The 18028-nt window shown below is 49.6% G+C and overlaps 3 pseudogenes; 2 read left to right on the forward strand and 1 right to left on the reverse strand.

Moving 5' to 3' along the window:
- The first annotated feature begins 8820 nt into the window (after positions 1–8820).
- Positions 8821–10377, forward strand: LOC105878887 (small ribosomal subunit protein uS17-like; annotated as a pseudogene).
- Positions 10378–11811: 1434 nt separating this feature from the next.
- Positions 11812–14381, reverse strand: LOC142861876 (large ribosomal subunit protein P1 pseudogene; annotated as a pseudogene).
- A 1946-nt stretch (positions 14382–16327) lies between these two features.
- On the forward strand, positions 16328–16747 carry LOC105878972 (fatty acid-binding protein, heart pseudogene; annotated as a pseudogene).
- The last annotated feature ends 1281 nt before the right edge of the window (positions 16748–18028 follow it).

Consider the following 18028-nt stretch of genomic DNA (forward strand, 5'->3'; position numbering starts at 1 on the left):
GCTAATGGACCTGGACTGAAGCTTACCTTCCAAAACAAAGGGGGAAGAATGTCCCTTTACTTTTTTTTTTTTTTTTTTTGAGACAGAGTTTCACTTGTTGCCCAGGCTAGAGTGAGTGCCGTGGCATCAGCCTAGCTCACAGCAACCTCAAACTCCTGGGCTCAATTAATCCTTCTGCCTCAGCCTCCCGAGTGGCTGGGACTACAGGCATGCACCACCATGCCCGGCTAATTATATATATATATTAGTTGGCCAATTAATCTTTCTATTTATAGTAGAGACGGGGTCCCGCTCTTGCTCAGGCTGGTTTCGAACTCCTGACCTCGAGCAATCCGCCTGCCTCGGCCTCCCAGAGTGCTAGGATTACAGGTGTGAGCCACCGCGCCCGGCCTACTTGGTGTATTCTAATCAGGATCCAAACAAGATCCATACTAACATTTAGTTAGTAGTGCTGAATTCTCTTTTCATCTATATGCTTTTGACAATTAAGGTATTTATCTTTGGCTTGTGTTTTTGGAATCATTGCTAGTGACCAAGTATTTGTTTGGAAATGATTTTCCAAGACAGTTATTTTAAAAGCACCTTGCTAAAAGCAAGCACTGTGCCCGGCCCCTTTACTTTTTTTTTTGAGACAGAGTCTGGCTCTCTTGCCCGGGCTAGAGTGTCATGGCATCAGCCTAGCTCAAGCAACTTAAAACTCCTGGGTTCAAGTGATCCTCCTGCCTCAGCCTCCCAAACAGCTGGGATTACAGGGGGACCCCATCACAGCCCATGTATTTTTTTATTTTTAGTAGAGACTGGGCCTCGCTCATGCTCAGACTGGTCTCAAACTCTTGACCTCAACCGAGCCTCCCACCTCAGCCTACCAGAATGCTAGGATTACTGGCCTGAGCCATGGCACCCATCCTACATTTTCCTTATATATATCCCACAGAACCCCTCAAACTTTAATATACCTTCAAATAAACCCATCTTCATTTTCTCAATTCTCCCCAAACTGCTCTTGCTCCTCTGTTCCCTCTGTGCATGAACATTAACCATTAACATTTATTATTTTTGCCAGGCCCCTTTTTTTGTGCTTGGGAGACTTTACTGAAGAAAAAGACAAAAATTCCTACTTTTGAGGGGCTTTAAAATCTAGCAGAGGAAGAGAAAAAATAAACGAACATAATAAATGAATAAATTATATGGCATGCTAGAAGGTGTGTTCATTTCCTATTGTTATGGTAACAAATTACCACAAACTTTGTGGCTTAAAACAACACGAATTTAGCTGGGTGCAGTGGCACGAGCCTATAGTCCCAGCTTACTGGAAGGCTGAGTCCAGCCTGGGCAACATATGGAGACCCCTGTTTCTTAAAAAAAATTATCCCACAAATTTATAATCTCACAATTCTAAAGTTCAGAAGCCCTAACATCAAAGTGTTAGCAGAGCTGTGTTCCTTCTGGAGGCGCTAAAGGAGAGTCCATTTCCTTGCCTTTTCCACTCTCTAGAGGCTGCCTGCATTCCTCAGCTCATAGCCCCATCCTCCCTCTTCAAAACCAGCAGGAGGCCGGGTGCCATAGCTCATGCCTGCAATCCTAGCACTCTGGGAGGCCAAGACAGGAGGATCGCTTGAGTTCAGGAGTTCAAGACCAGCCTCAGCAAGAGCAAGATCCTGTCTCTACAAAAAATAGAAATATTAGCTGGGCATCATGGCTCATGCCTGTAGTCCCAGCTCCTCAAGAGGCTGAGGCAGGAGGATGGCTTGAGCCTGGGAGGTTGCAGTAAGCAATGGTGACACTCTAGCTAGGGTGACAGAGCAAGACTCTGTCTCAAAAAAAAAAAAAAAAAAAAAAAGGAGCCTAAAGTTCATACTAACTAACTTAAGGTGGTTCTTTGGGACATTAGTCCGCCATCTTCTTGGTGTGCTGGCTCTCTGAACAAAAGCAGCTTCCCTTGCCCCAACCCCTTCCTCTCAACTTATTGACTGTCCTGCGCAGAGTGGTTACAGCCTGTGGTATTTTGTAGCAGTGTAAACACCCTAAGACGGTCCTGGTCCTGTCCGGCCGTCAGGCCTAGCCGTGGTCAGGCGTGTCTATTCCCACGGCGGCCGCCGCCTCCTCCTCAGAATCCACTGATGCTCAAACCACTTTGAAAGGGCAGCCTTACAAAATTAACAGGAAGATACCTAATCCCACAATCTCCTAGTAACAGTTAAAGATCAATCCTGCCAGTTCTCTCGCTCACAGGCACCCCGCGGGAGTTCCGCTCTGCACAACTTCTGAAAAGAGCCGAATAGACCAACAGACAGAAAGAGATGTGGAGCTCTCTCTTTCAAAATTGCCTTTGAGAGTCTGCTTTTTTACAGTCTGAAAAGTTCTCGAGTGAACGTGCGAGCTTCAGGCGGCAGCCATGTCTGGAGGGCACAGTCACATCTCCTCCGATAATCCCATCTTGGAGGAAAGGCCACGGAGCCAACTCTTGGGCGTTGACGTCCTGCCACGGTTTCTATTCTCAGCTGCCACCGAGAAGAAAGAAGATGCCAGTGCGGCAGTTTGCAGTGCCCTGTTCATTTGGCTATGGCGGTAAACCTTCTTCACCCCCTAAATAAAAACCCTAAATACCTGGTTCTCTCTGCCAACATTTTCTATCTCTTTCGCTTCTGTGTTGGCCCTTTAACCACCCAGGAGAAAGTAAATACACTTCTTTTCTTTATCCTAAACTTTGTCTGGAGAGATCTTTCTCAAAACCCGTGTGCACTAGTGCAGTGATGGGAACGGCTTGTGGCCCAGTGCCCAGAGACAGAAAAATCAGAAACAACCTGAGAATAACAGGACGGCTGAATACATTATCCTGAATAAGTATGAATGAGTATGTTGAATAAGTATACTGAATAAGTATGTTGTATGAATACCTTCATACAACAAAATATTTGGCCGCCATCAAAAAGATTGCTTTTTAAAAGATCACTGATGAAAGCTAGGTGCAGTGGCTCACGCCTGTAATCCCAGCTACTGGGGAGGCTGAGGTGGGAGGATCGCTTGAGGCCCAGGAGTTCCAGATCAGCCTGGGTCACAGAGCCTGAAAAAAAAAAAAAAAAAAAAGAATCATTGATGACTTGGGGCAATGCTCATAATACCATGTGGCATGAACACAGTGGCAAGTGAACCTGATTTAGAAACTGTCTAAGCCTTATTTTCCTGCATGTCTCCTTAAGAGAAAGAGGGCACAAGAGGAGTGTCCTGGGGACCCAAGACTCCCTTAAATGGCTTTTATTATTTAAAGCCTAAATTCCCTGGGACAGAGAACTGGAGCGTCCTTGATCCACCCAGCCCTGGAGACAGGGAGCCCTCACCATGGGACTCTCTTAGGGATCAGGAGAGACTGAAGACCTGGGACTTGGAGTCAGAGTTAATCTTGTTAAAAATGAATAGGAGGCCGGGCGAGGTGGCTCACGCCTGTGATCCTAGCACTCTGGGAGGCTGAGGCGGGCGGATTGCTCAAGGTTGGGAGTTCGAAACCATCCTGAGCAAGACCCCGTCTCTACTAAAAATAGAAAAAAGTTAATTGACCAACTAAAAATATATATACAAAAAATTAGCCGGGCATGGTGGTGCATGCCTGTAGTCCCAGCTACTTGGGAGGCTGAGGCAGGAGGATCGCTTGAGCCCAGGAGTTTGAGGTTGCTGTGAGCTAGGCTGACGCCACGGGACTCACTCTAGCCTGGACAACAAAGCGAGACTCTGTCTCAAAAAAAAAACAACAACAACAACAAAAAAACTCCTGGGCTCAAGAGATCCTCCTGCCTCAGCCTCCCGAGTAGCTGGGACTACAGGCATGCACCACCGTGCCCGGCTACAATCTGCTTTTTGTTCTTTATTTCTGCTTTCTTCAGCTCTTTTCTGCCTACAAACTCAATCTGTGCTCAGCTCGGCGGAGCTCCTTTCTGTTTCATAGGATGGCATGATGCTGGATTCATAGATCATTAGTAAAAGCCAATTAGATCTTTACATCAAATCTGTAGAAATTTTGTTCTTTGAAGGTCTAAATTCGACAAATAGAATAATGGCTCAAAGCATATAGTCTCAGCTACTCCAAGGGTGAGGCAGGAGGATCGCTTGAGCCAGGGAATTCTGGGCTGTCGTGTGCTACCCAGACTGGGTGCCCTTGTTAATTTGGCATCAGCATGGTGACCGCCCCAGGAGCAGAAACCACCAGGTTGCCTAAGGAGGGGTGAACGCACCCAGGTCGGAAACTGAGCAGGTCAGAATGCCCGTGCTGGTCAGTGGTGGGATCGAACCTGTGAACAGCCACTGCACTCAGGCCTGGGCAACATACAAAGACCCCGTCTCTTAAAAAAAGGAAAAGGTGGCCGGCCGAGGTGGCTCACGCCTGTAATCCTAGCACTCTGGGAGGCCGAGGCGGGCGGATTGCTCGAGGTCAGGAGCTCGAACCCAGCCTGAGCAAGAGCGAGACCCCATCTCTACTATAAATAGAAAGAAATTAATTGGCTAATATATATAGAAAATATATATAGAGAGAATAATAGAAAATATAAAAAATATAGAAATTTAAAAAAAAAATTTTTAAATTAAAAAAAAATATATAGAATTTTTTCTATAATATATATAGAAAAAAATTAGCCGGGCATGGTGGCGCATGCCTGTAGACCCAGCTACTAGGGAGGCTGAGGCAGGAGGATTGCTTGAGCCCAGGAGTTTGAGGTTGCTGTGAGCTAGGCTGACGCCACGGCACTCACTCTAGCCTATGCAACAAAGCGAGACTCTGTCTCAAAAAAAAAAAAAAAAAAAAGAAGTGAGCAGAGCTCTTGTTTTCCCTGTGAAAGATGATTCCCTATGAAAGCAGATTTCAGCTGCTGGGGGGTTAGGAGGGAGGTGGGGAGGGTGGGAGGGGGCCCAGGATGCTAGAATTGGTGGGGCCGTGGAGACCTCGTATCTAAGGCAACAGAAGACAAGCACCTGGCCCTACAGGTGGCAACACCCAGGACAGACCCCAGTCCCACTTTCTTTTTCTAGCATTTTTTTCCAACATTATTTTTTTAATTTCAAGCAAACCCAAAGTTGAAAGAATTTTCAGTGAACACCTGTGTGTACATCCACCACCAGAATCCCCCATCCACTGACACGTGCAGGTACTTGCTTTATCCCGTTCCCAGAATAGTCAGCATTTTCCCCATCTTCCCTCTCTCTGCCCTAAACCCACTGAATTCAGTCACTGGGGCTGTGCTAACAGAATGGGACTACAAGCATGTGCCACCATGCCCGGCTAATTTTTTTCTATATATATTAGTTGGCCAATTAATCTTGCTCAGGCTGGTTTCGAGCTCCTGACCACAATCTGGGGGCTATTTTCTTGCAGTTCCAGAGGCTGGAAGTTCAACCAAGATCAAAGTGATGATGGCAGTGACAAAGTGGGTTCCTTCTGAGGCCGTCTTCTCCTCCCTGTGTCCCACGTGCTCATCCTTCTGTGTGCGTCTGTGTCCTGATCTCCTCTTCTTTTTTTTTTTGAGACAGAGTCTCCCTTTGTTGCCCAGGCTAGAGTGAGTGCCGTGACGTCAGCCTAGCTCACAGCAACCTCAAACTCCTGGGCTCAAGCAATCCTCCTGCCTCAGCCTCCCGAGTAGCTGATACTACAGGCATGTGCCACCATGCCCAGCTAATTTTTTCTATATATATCAGTTGGCCAATTAATTTCTTTCTATTTATTGTAGAGATGGGGTCTCGCTCTTGCTCAGGCTGGTTTCAAACTCCTGACCTCGAGAAATCCGCCCATCTCGGCCTCCCAGAGTGCTAGGATTACAGGCGTGAGCCACTGTGCCCGGCCTCCTCTTCTTATAAAGACACCAGTAATATTGGATTAGGGCCTGCCCATGGCCTCATTTTAACTTAATCACTCTTTAAAGACCCTGTCTCCAAATACAGTCACATTCGGAGTTTCTGGAGATTAGGGTTTCAACCATATGAATTTGGGGGGCACACACTTCAGTCCATAACACTGATCACAATCAGAAACTGAAGTATATTTTGAAATATTCCCCATTTTTTTGAAAGACATTTAAGGCTTCTTGCTCTTAAAAATCAGATGAGTTTAAAAATCAGATGAGTTGGCCGAGCGCAGTGGCTCATGCCTATAATCCTAGCACTCTGGGAGGCTGAGGCGGGAGGATTGCTCAAGTTCGGGAGTTCAAGACCAGCATGAACAAGAGCGAGACTCCGTCTCTACTAAAATAGAAATAAATTTTCTTTTTTTTTTTTTTTTTTTGAGACAGAGTCTTGCTTTGTTGCCCAGGCTAGAGTGAGTGCCATGGCGTCAGCCTAGCTCACAGCAACCTGACTCCTGGGCTCAAGCTGTTAGGGACTGACCTTCTACAGCCCCACCGGACAGAAAAGCAGAGACATCGAAGATGTAATTACACAAGAGGAGGTTTATTTTCTGGCTAGCCAGGGTCCAAGCCCTAGAGCACCAACGCAGTGGCCACTCTTGCAGGCAAGGACCCCGACTGGGGTTGCAGCGTGCCTTTTATCCCTATGGTGCATACTATGGTGCATACGCTATGCAGTGGCTGATCACGCATGGATCATGCATTGACCTTTAACATGATTGGCTGGCTGGTAGCCCCACTATACAGGAGTTCAAACAATGCAAAGTTGGCGCAAACAAGCAAGCAAGCAACGGTTTCCATGGCAAGCAAGCAACAGTTTCCAGAAGCCGGATGTTAGTTCGGGCTTCACTGGGGGTGTGGGCCTTGCAGGTATGCAATGTCTTGACCCCTCACAAAGCAATCCTGCTGCCTCAGCCTCCCAAGTAGCTGGGACTACAGGCATGTGCCACCATGCCTGGCTAATTTTTTCTATATATATTAGTTGGCCAATTAATTTCTTTCTAATTATAGTAGAGACGGGCTCTCGCTCTTGCTCAGGCTGGTTTCAAACTCCTGACCTTGAGCGATCCGCCCACCTCGGCCTCCCAGAGTGCTAGGATTACAGGCCTGAGCCACCGCACCTGGCCTATAAAGAAATTTTCTATATAAAAATATATAGAAAAAATTACCTGGGCATGGTGGCCCATGCCTGTAGTTCTAGCTACTCGGGAGACTGGGGCAGGAGGATCGCCTGAGCCCAGGAGTTTGAGGTTGCTGTGAGCCAGGCTGACACCATGGCACTCTAGCCCAGGTAACACAGCAGGACTCTGTCTTGGAAAAAAAAAAAATCAGATTTAAAGATTTAGGCCAGGGCCCGGTGCGGTGGCTCACGCTTGTAATCCTAGCACTCTGGGAGGCCGAGGTAGGTGGATTGCTCCAGGTCAGGAGTTCAAAACCAGCCTGAGCAAGAGTGAGACCCTGTATCTACTATAAATAGAAAGAAATTAATTGGCCAACTAATATATATAGAAAAAAATTAGCCGGGCATGGTAGCGCATGCCTGTAGTCCCAGCTACTCGGGAGGCTGAGGCAGGAGGATCGCTTGAGCCCAGGAGTTGGAGGTTGCTGTGAGCTAGGCTGATGGCACGGCACTCACTCTAGCCTGGTCAACAAAGCGAGACTCTGTCTCAAAAATAAATAAAGATTTAAAGATTTAAAAATCAGAGTTAAAGCACTTTTAGGTTGCATTCTTGAAAACAAAACCCACACATACTAATTATATTTACTTTTATTTGTTGTCAACCTAATAACAGAGACTCTCCAAAAGAAAATATGTATTTTCAGTAAATGCAGTAACAGGAACACAGAGCATTGTAACGGGACACATGTGTCATAGTAAACCTTTTGCGTATTCAGAGACGGGAAGGAGGACAAAGATCTTCAGAGAAAAAATGGGAAGGATTGCATAATTGTTTTGAGATAATTATCTCTGGCCACAAAGACCAATAACAAGGGTGACGTAAGTCCGAGCTTGTACAGGCAGTGGCTGGGTAGATATCCCTGCAGAAGTATTTTTTGGGGGGAGGTTTTGATGGTCTTTTTGCAAGGTTGCAGTTTCTGTAGAGTCTCTTTGTGATGTTTTTGTTATCAGGTATTTTGCATGAGAATCTCTTCATAGCCTTCCTCAGCTTTATTTGTCAGGATTTTTTTTTTTTTTTTTTTTTTTTTTTTGAGACAAAGTCTCACTCTGTTGCCTGGGCTACAGTGCTGTGGCTTCAGCCTAGCTCACAGCAACCTCCAACTCCTGGGCTCAAGCGATCCTTCTGCCTCAGCCTCCCGAGTAGCTGGGACTACAGGCATGCGCCACCACGCCCAGCTAGTTTTTTCTATATATTTTTTAGTTGGCCAATTAATTTCTTTCTATTTTTAGTAGAGACGGGGTCTCGCTCTTGCTCAGGCTGGTTTCAAACTCCTGACCTTGAGCGATCCTCTCGCCTCAGCCTCCCAGAGTGCTAGGATTGCAGGCGTGAGCCACCACGCACGGCCAGGATTTTTTTTTTTAATAACACAAATGACTCCGTTTCGATTCTGACAATTTTCCCAGCATCTTCATTTTCACTGGTGGTTCGGGGCTTCTCAATTGAAAATGCGGAGTGTGTTCTTCACCCCACGGTGGAGACAAAGCGAGAGCTGACAAATTTCCATTGCGTCTCCCGGGAACACTGTCAGCTGCTGCCGGCACCTGGCGGCTCCAACTGTAGCCCTGCAAGCCTTGGCCACCGGGCTTCTCTGGCCACCAGAGCCCTTTGGATCCCTTTGCAGGACAGACCAGAAGGGCCAGGGAGTTAGTGACCTGCTTCTCACTACTCACTGGGGACAACTCCCAGGGGGAGCTCCCCAGTCTCCCAGGGCTCCCCAGGGACATGAGCCCCATGTACCTACCCACAGCTATAACATGCTCAATAGCAACCCCCTTCAGCCTCCTCCCCTTCCCTTCTTCCCATCTTCCCACCTGGGTGCTTCTCGGTTTTACTTCCCAAAGAAGGTACTGGCACCACATTCTTGTCTCAGCATCTGCTTCCGGGCGCCTCCATATAAGAAAGGCTGCGCCTGATACATTTCTGCTTATTTCTCTTTTCCTAGTGTAAATTCCAGGGCGGGGGAAGGTCTGTGATGGTTAAGTATATGTGTCAACTCGGCTGGGGAATGGTGCCCAGATATTCGCTTTTGCATGTTTCTGTGAATGTGTTTTTTGGATGATTTTAACATTTAATTTGATGGACTTTGAGTAAAGCAGATCACCCTCCACATGTGGGTTGGCCTCATCCAACCGGTCCAAGATCTAAATGGACCAAAGAGGCCGGGCACAGCGGCTCCCGCCTGTGATCCTAGCACTCTGGGAGGCCGAGGCAAGAGGATCGCTTGAGGTCAGGAGCTCGAGAGCAGCCTGAGCAAGAGCAAGACTCTGTTTTGACTAAAAATACAAAAATTAGCCAGGCGTCGTGGCACACACCTGTAGTCCCAGTGAGGCAGGAGGCTCGCTTGAGCCCAGGAGTTTGAGGTTGTAGTGACCTAGGCTGATGCCATAACACTCTAGCCACGGTGACGGAGCAAGACTCTGTCTCAAAAATAAATATTGCTTTTTGGCCGGGCGTGGTGGCTCACGCCTGTAATCCTAGCACTCTGGGAGGCCGAGGCCGGCGGATTGCTCGAGGTCAGGAGTTCGAAACCAGCCTGAGCAAGAGCGAGACCCTGTCTCTACTATAAATAGAAAGAAATTAATTGGCCAACTAATATATATAGAAAAAATTAGCCGGGCATGGTGGCGCGTGCCTGTGGTCCCAGCTACTCAGGAGGCTGAGGCAGGAGGATTGCTTGAGCCCAGGAGTTAGAGGTTGCTGTGAGCTAGGCTGATGCCACGGCACTCACTCTAGCCTGGGCAACAAGCGAAACTCTGTCTCAAAAAAAAAAAACAAAAAAAACCAAACAACAAAACAATAAATAAATAAATAGCCTTTTCTCCAGGTGGCCAGAAAGACGGTAGACATTCAGACAGCAAGTGCCTACTGAAAACAGCCGCCACCTTTCAAAACGAGAATAAGGTCCTGCTGGGAGAAACTGGCAAGGAGAAGCTTCCTCGGTACTACAGGAACATCGGGCTGGGCTTCAAGACTCCCAAGAGGCCATCGAGGGCACCTACATTGACGAGAAATGCCCCTTCCCTGGTAACATCTCCATCCGAGGGTGGATCCCGTCTGGGGTGGTGACCCAGATGGAGATGCAGAGGACCGATGTCATCTGCCAAGACTATCTCCGCTACATCCGCAAGTCCAATCGCTGTGAGAAGCGCCACGAGAACATGTCTGTGCACCTGCCCCCCTGCTTCAGGGACGTCCAGGTTGGTGACGTCGTCACAGTGGGCGAGTGCCGGCCCCTGAGCAAGGCGGTTCGCTTCCACGTGCTCAAGGTCACCGAGGCTGCCGGCACCAAGAAGCAGTTCCAGAAGTTCTGAGACGGGGTGCCTGCCCACTCCCCCAAATGAAATAAAGTTATTTTCTCATTTAAAAATAATAAATAAATAAATTTTTTTTTAAATGCCAATAGGCCAAAGACTGAAGTCCCTGGAGCAAGAAGGAATTCTGCCATCAGCAGTCTTGAAACTCAGACTGCATCTCTTCTCTCCCCTGCAGGGCTTAGGCTTGCCAAGCCTCCACAGTCAAATGAGCCACTTCTTCAAAATAAATCTCTCTCTCTCTTTTTATCTATCTACATTTAGCTCCTGTTGGTTCTTTCTCTGGAGAACCCGACTAACACGGGGTCAGAAATAAGGAGACAAGCTGGGCATGGTGGCTCACACCTGTAATCCCAGCACTTTGGGAGGCCAAGGCGTGAGGATCACTTGAGGCCAGGAGTTCAAGACGAGCCTGGGCAAGATAGTGAGACTCTGTCTCAAAAAAGAAAAAAAGAAACAAAGAGAAAGAGGATTCTACTCATTATATTTTAAAAACATCTTTTTTTGCAACCTGAGAAAGAGTGAGACCCCGTCTCTACTATAAATAGGAAGAAAATTAATTGGCCAACTAATATATATAGAAAAAATTAGCCGGGCATGGTGGCGCATGCCTGTAGTCCCAGCTACTCAGGAGGCTGAGGCAGGAGGATCGCTTGAGCCCAGGAGTTTGAGATTGCTGTGAGCTAGGCTGATGCCACGGCACTCACTCTAGCCTGGGCGAGAAAGCAAAACTCTGTCTCAAAAAAAAAAAGAAAGAAAAAAAAAGTAGAAAAATATCTTTTTTGGCCTGGGCGTACCTGTAATCCTAGCACTCTGGGAGGCCGAGGCGGATCGCTTGAGCTCAGGAGTTCGAGATCTGCTTGAGCAAGAGTGAGACCCTGTCTCTACTAAAAAAAATACAAAGAAATAATCTGGACATCTAAAAAATACATATATATATAAATTAGCTGGGCATAGTGGCGCATGCCTGTAGTCCCAGCTACTAGGGAGGCTGAGGCAGGAATATTGCTCAAGCCAGGAGTCTGACGTTGCTGTGAGCTAGGCTGACGCCACAGCACCCTAGCCCAGGCAACAGAGTGAGCCTCTGTCTCAAAAAAATATATATATCTTTTTTTTTTTGAGACAGAATCTGGCTCTGTTGCTCTGGCTAGAGTGCCATGGCGTCAGCCTAGCTCACAGCAACCTCAAACTCCTGGGCTCAAGCGATCCTCCTGCCTCAGCCTCCCGAGTAGCTGGGACTACAGGCATGCGCCACCATGCCTGGCTGATTTTTTCTATATATATTAGTTGGCCAATTAATTTCTTTCTATTTATAGTAGAGACGGGGTCTCACTCTTGCTCAGGCCAGTCTCAAATTCCTGACCTTGAGCAATCCTCCCGCCTCGGCCTCCCAGAGTGCTAGAATTACAGGCGTGAGCCGCCCTGCCTGGCCAATATATATATCTTTTTTTTTTTTTAAGAGTTCCACTTTTTATTGAACATGTTACAAAAGACATTCAGTCAAAAAGACCAAAGCCCATTTCATCATCAGACTCCTCAGATTCTTCCTTTTTTTTTTTTTTGAGACAGAGTCTCGCTTTCTTGCCTAGGCTAGAGTGAGTCCCATGGCGTCAGCCTAGCTCACAGCAACCTCAAACTCCTGGGCTCAAGCGAGCCTCCTGCCTCAGCCTCCCAAGTAGCTGGGACTACAGGCATGTGCCACCATGCCCGGCTGATTTTTATATTATATATATTAGTTGGCCAATTAATTTCTTTCTATTTTTATGGTAGAGACGGGGTCTCGCTCAGGCTGGTTTTGAACTCCTGACCTTGAGCAATCCGCCCGCCTGGGCCTCCCAGAGAGCTAGGATTACAGGCGTGAGCCACCGCGCCCGGCCTAGATTCTTCTTTCTTTGCTTCCACTTTCTTTTCCTCAGTTGGGGCAGCAGCAGTGGAGGGGCAGGACCTCCTGCTGGGGCAAGTCCACCAGCCCCTACCTTGCAGATGGGGCTCCCCATGTCGACATTGGCCAGGGCCTTTACAAACAAGCCAGGCCAGAAAGGTTCAACATTTACACCAGCTGCTTGTATAAGGGCATTGATTGATCTTATCCTCCGTGACGGTCACCTCATCCTTGCACAGAATGAGGGCCGAGCAGATGCAGGCGAGCCCGGAGACGGAGGCCATGGTGCGGGCGAGTACAGGGCTGGCGCTGCTGGGCGCGGTGCAGGTGGCTGGATGAAGTGAAGGCCTCACCCCAACGCGGCCTTAGCTTCCTCGGAAGAACCGAGCACCTTGGCGGCAGCTGCGGAAAAAAAAACTACATATCTTTTTTCATGTTGGAAGCAAGAGAGACTTCACTTGACCAGTTTTGGTCTCTCTCTCTGTAAGCCCAGGCTGCTCCTGGAGGCTACAGACCTGCTAGATACCTCCTGCAAGAACAAAAACAGCTCTGCCTGCCACAAGGTGACACTTAGCATATACAATCCTATTTCTGTTTTCAAGTTTTAAAAAAATGATCTTGTTGTTAGCCAGGCTGCAGGTCCAGCAAGAATTATGGCAAGATCTCCTCTGTGCTAAAAGCTAGAAGACAAAGGGTGGCACAGGTTCCGATTTGGCACGAAGTATTGTCCAAGAACAGACAGGGCAAGGCAAAGAGGGGTGTGTTTAGGATTGCTCAGCCCCGTCCCCAAGGGAAGAACGCTTTGGAGGACAAGGTCAGTCTTTGCAACAAAAGACAACATTTCAAGCATTAATTCAGGAGTTTTGCATCCATGTTGCACTATTCCAACTTGAACTTTGGAAACATCTGAGGCCTTTCCCTGTTTTCCTTCTCTAAACAGGCCCCAGCAAGCTGAGACTGAATGAGCCTTATTTCTAAAAATAATCCCAACTTGGATCTCTGAGCTGATTCTCTCTGTGGGATACCAGCAACCATGCTGGGGGAAAGGCAAAGGCAGGACTCGGGGAGCCAAAGCCTGCTGGGAGTGACCCTTCCCAACTTCAGCAAGGACAGTGGTAGGGAGCAGCTGTCGCACTGGCCTCTGGAAAATCCGAAATGGAATCACAAGGTACAGACAGGGACCTCGTGTACAACGGGGCTCTCAGTAGCTCTTGGTGGAGCCATTTCATGGTGTCCCGAATACCCACCCATCACACCATCGAAGACTTTGGTTCCAGCGGAAACCATCCAGTGCTTTCTAGTGCCTTCTCCCCGTGCACTGCAGAAGCTCCTGCCAAACCAGAGACATCTCCTAGCCCATTCGGCCAGCTTCACCTCGGTCCTGGCAAGATGGGGTGAAAGAGAAAGGACACAGAGGGAGGAAAAGGTCCAGGCCCATAGAGGCCGAGAAGATGGGCGATGAGCACCAAGAGACAGATTATAACAAACCGTGAAGCAAGTAATTCAGGAAGTCACAAGGCTTTTGGCTCGAGTGTGCCAAATTTGTCAGGTTCAAGGGGATCCATGTCCATAACAGCTCAAACCCCAGCCACCACCATGACCACCGATAGCTTCGATCCGTCCAGAAACTGGGGCCCCACGTGTCACTTACTGCCATCAGGGGCACCCCATGACGCTGCAGGTGGAAAGGTCTCAGCGCTGTCCTGGCAGCCAGTCTTCAGGAGCACACGTGTGGCCTCAAGCCAGCAATTAGGCGACCACGACCTCAGACAGCTCCTCTGCGGGGGAGACGTGAGAATACTAACTCCTGCCTCGCAGGCTGCCTGAGGGTCAGTGAGCTAGGCAGGCGGACAGGGCCTGGCACACACACGGCTGTTAGGTGAAGGGAGATGGGAAATATACTTAATTTTTATTTTATTTTTTTGAGACAGAGTCTCACTCACTCTGTTGCCCGGGCTAGAGTGAGTGCCGTGGCGTCAGCCTAGTTCACAGCATCCTCAATCTCCTGGGCTCAGGTGATCCTCCTGCCTCAGCCTCCCGAGTAGCTGAAACCACACGCTTGCGCCACCATGCCCGGCTAATTTTTTCTATGTATATTTTTAGTTATTTGGCTAATTTCTTTCTATTTGTATAGAGACCGGGGTCTCCCTCTTGCTCAGGCTGGTCTCTAACTCCTGACCTCGAGAGATCCTCTTGCCTCGGCCTCCCAGAGTGTTAGGATTACAGGCGTGAGCCACCACACCCGGCCGGAAATATACTTATTTATTAGTCGGGAGCCACGGCCGCTATGTTAGCCAATAATTCAATACAGGGAGTGGGTCAGGCAGGACAGAGCCGCAGAAAGCCGCCTCTCGATTCTCGGAGAGGGAGACAGTGTGACAGCCATGCTGTCACCTGTGGCTGGGGGGACAAGGAGGAGGGGGTCGGGAGATGCCTGGGGGTGTCCCACGGAGCTGGGACTCAGACTCGGAGGAGGGGCACTGCCCAGCTGCCGCCGGCATCTGAGGGGCGCAAGAGCCTGGCTCTGGGAGTGCAGGGAATCTGGCACCAAATGTCCCCATTGCCAGGAGGCGCTTGGATGACCCTTGGGACTCTCTCCTCCCCAGGCCTCGCGGGTCCTTCTGGCGCCCCCTGGTGGCCGCGCCGGGCAGGGCGCAGCCGAGTCCCCACCATGTCGCCGGATCCCGGGGCATAGGGAAGAAAAATGTTTTGCCCAGCGACCACAGGTTTTTAGCTAGACCGGCCCCTGTATCAAAAAGGCAGATTAACAAGACAGAAACAGACATGTGTCGGCATGCACTTTTCCTAGGTAGACGGGAGACGCCCAGGGACTGAGTGGTTCTCAAGGAGGCGGCTTTGAATCCCAGCGTAGGTCGCATCTTCAAAAAGGAACAGTAAATGTTTACAGAGGTCACAAGACAAAGGAAAAGGACTCCGAGTCTCCCGGGGCGGCAGCGTGGGGGAAGGCAAATCGTTGGCAGATAAGGGCTGGTTAGGAAAGCTCCTCTGTGTGGACTTTCCTGGCACTGCCCCCACTGGTGGCCTCTGATCTCTCTGCTAGACAGGGGAGCAGGGCTGTCCTCTCTGCCTTTGTGAACCAAGTCTTGCTTTTAGACAAATACAGGCAAGGCAGAACTTTCCTGTACCTGCTGCTGCTGCTGCTGCTTCTTCTTCTTCTTCTTCTTCTTCTTTTTTAGAGACAGAGTCCCACTTTGTTGCCCCAGCTAGACTGCCGTGGTGTCAGCCTAGCTCACAGCAACCTCAAACTCCTGAGCTCAAGTGATCCTCCTGCCTCAGCCTCCTGAGTAGCTGGGACTACAGGCATGCGCCACTGTGCCCGGCTAATTTTTTGTATATATATATTTTTTAGTTGGTCAATTAATTTCTTTCTATTTATAGTAGAGACGGAGTCTCACTCTTGCTCAGGCTGGTTTCGAACTCCTGACCTTGAGCAATCCACCCGCCTCGGCCTCCCAGAGTGCTAGAATTATAGGCGTGAGCCACCGCGCCGGGCCTACCTGCTTCTTCTTAATTGCCTTCAGCTCAACCGTCCTTCATAGTCTGGGTGGCATGTTCTGGGCTCCAGAGTACGGTCTGCACTCTAGACGGTGTCCTCATCCCTTTCTGCTCACAGCTTCAGGACAGTGGATTGGAGGAGGAGGACAGTGGGATGTGCAGGGCCAGAGGAATGAGACCCTCCGAGTCAGTTTAAAGGCCAGGCCGTGGCCGGGCGCTGTGGCTCACGCCTGTAATCCTAGCACTCTGGGAGGCTGAGGCGGGAGGATGCCGAGGCCAGGAGTTTGAGACCAGCCTGAGCAAGAGTGAGATCACATCTCTATTAAAAATAGAAAAATTAGCTGGGCATGGTGTTGCATGCCTACAGTCCCAGCTACTCAGGAGGCTGAGGTAAGGGGATCCCTTGAGCCCAGGAGTTTGAGGTTGCTGTGAGCTAGGCTGACGCCACGGCACTCTAGTCTGGGCAAGAGTGAGACTATGTCTCAAAACAAACAAACAAAAAAGGCCGGTCCAGAGTCCTTGCACACCTGCTCTCTCAGCTGCTGTCTCAGCCTAGCCCAGCATCACCATGGTGGACGCCTTCCTGGGCACCTGGAAACTAGTGGACAGCAAGAATTTCGATGACTACATGAAGTCAATCGGGGTGGGTTTTGCTACCGGGCAGGTGGCCTACATGACCAAGCCTACCACGATCATCGGAAAGAATGGGGACACTATCATCCTGAAGGGACACAGAGCACCTTCAGGAGCACAGAGATCAGCTTCAACCTGGGGGTGGAGTTCGACGAGACCACAGCAGATGACAGGAAGGTCAAGTGCACCGTGACACTGGATGGAGGCAAACTTGTTCACGTGCAGAAGCGGAACGGGCAAGAGAGGACACTTGTGCGGGAGCTAAGTGATGGGAAACTTACCCTGACGCTCACCCAGGGCAGCGTGGTTCGCACTCGTACTTACGAGAAAGAGGCATGACCAGAGGCATGACCAGAAGAGCATGACTGCCCCTCTGCCAATCGGCCCACCCTCGACTCAGAACCACACTGCCTCATTTTTCCCTCTGCACTTTGTATAAATCCATCTTGGTCGAGGGATTCTTCTGGGCTCAGATGCCACCAGCCTGGATCCAGTTCCTGTTCCCATTGTGTGTGTGGCTTTTAAAAAAAACAAAACCAAAACTGTATTCAAAGGGTGCTCTGAGGTCAATAAAGCAGAGCCAAGGGAAAAAAAAAAAAAAAAAAAAAAAAAAGCCAGGCCTTTTAGGCAAATACAGGGAGGGCAGAGCCTGAAATTTCTTTCTCTGGCCTGAATTCCACTGGTGGCCAGAGAAAGGAGGAAACAGGACAGACCCGAGTGATGGCGTTCAGCTTTTGGGAAGGGGTGTGGTGGTGTGGTCCTGCTGTGGCCACAAGAGTGGGGGCTGAGGTCAGACATGGAGAGACTGTGTAGGTCGGGGAGGGGAGAGATGGTGGCAAGGGTCCAGCTCTCAGATACCAAGGTCCTACACGTTCTCAGAGGGAGTTGTAGCCAGGGAGATTGTGAGCCTGAGACCAGAGACCTCAGCAGAAGAGGAGTGGCAGGTGGCAGGAGGGAGGGTCCAGAGTGGCGGGGGGGGGGGGGGGGGGGGCCCAAGGCAGGGGTGCCCAATGGGGAGGGCTTCATGGGAGGCAGGAAGGGTGGTGGCTTGGAGGCCTCATGGGTAGCTAATGGCATGTGGCTGCTCTGCCATTGCTGGGCAGAGGCAGGACTCCCTGGCCCCTAAGGGACAGCTCTGGAGCCAGGGACAGCTGGGCTCAGGCTGGGCTCTGAGGTCCCCCTGGGGCAGGGCCTCAGCCCGAGCCTGCCTGGAGGGCGGCCGTGAGAACTAAATGAGATGACATACGTATGACAAGGTGGCGTGAGGTGCTCACTGGGATCTTTACTGTTTTCCAAGAATTGTCAGAGCCCACTGCCGAGAATACGACGCACCCCACAATCTCAGAGGATCTCAGGCGGCTGGGGGGCTGGCCGGGAGATGCCTCTCAGCCTGGACACCGCAAACCCTGTGTGTAACTAAGAATGCGCTGGCTTCCGTCCCCACTTGCTGGGAGGTCACCAGGTCACCTCTAACTGCTTGGAATTTCCTGAGTGGCAGTTGTGTCTTTATTACTCAGGGGGCGCCCAGCAGACCACACCTGATAGTTTATGCAAATGACTCAGGGCGTGGCTGGTCACACCAGAAAAAACAACTATGAGATTAGAGGGCTGGGGCTTCCA

The sequence above is a fragment of the Microcebus murinus genome, chromosome 18, assembly GCF_040939455.1.
Source record: "Microcebus murinus isolate Inina chromosome 18, M.murinus_Inina_mat1.0, whole genome shotgun sequence".
NCBI classification, from domain to species: Eukaryota; Metazoa; Chordata; class Mammalia; order Primates; family Cheirogaleidae; genus Microcebus; species Microcebus murinus.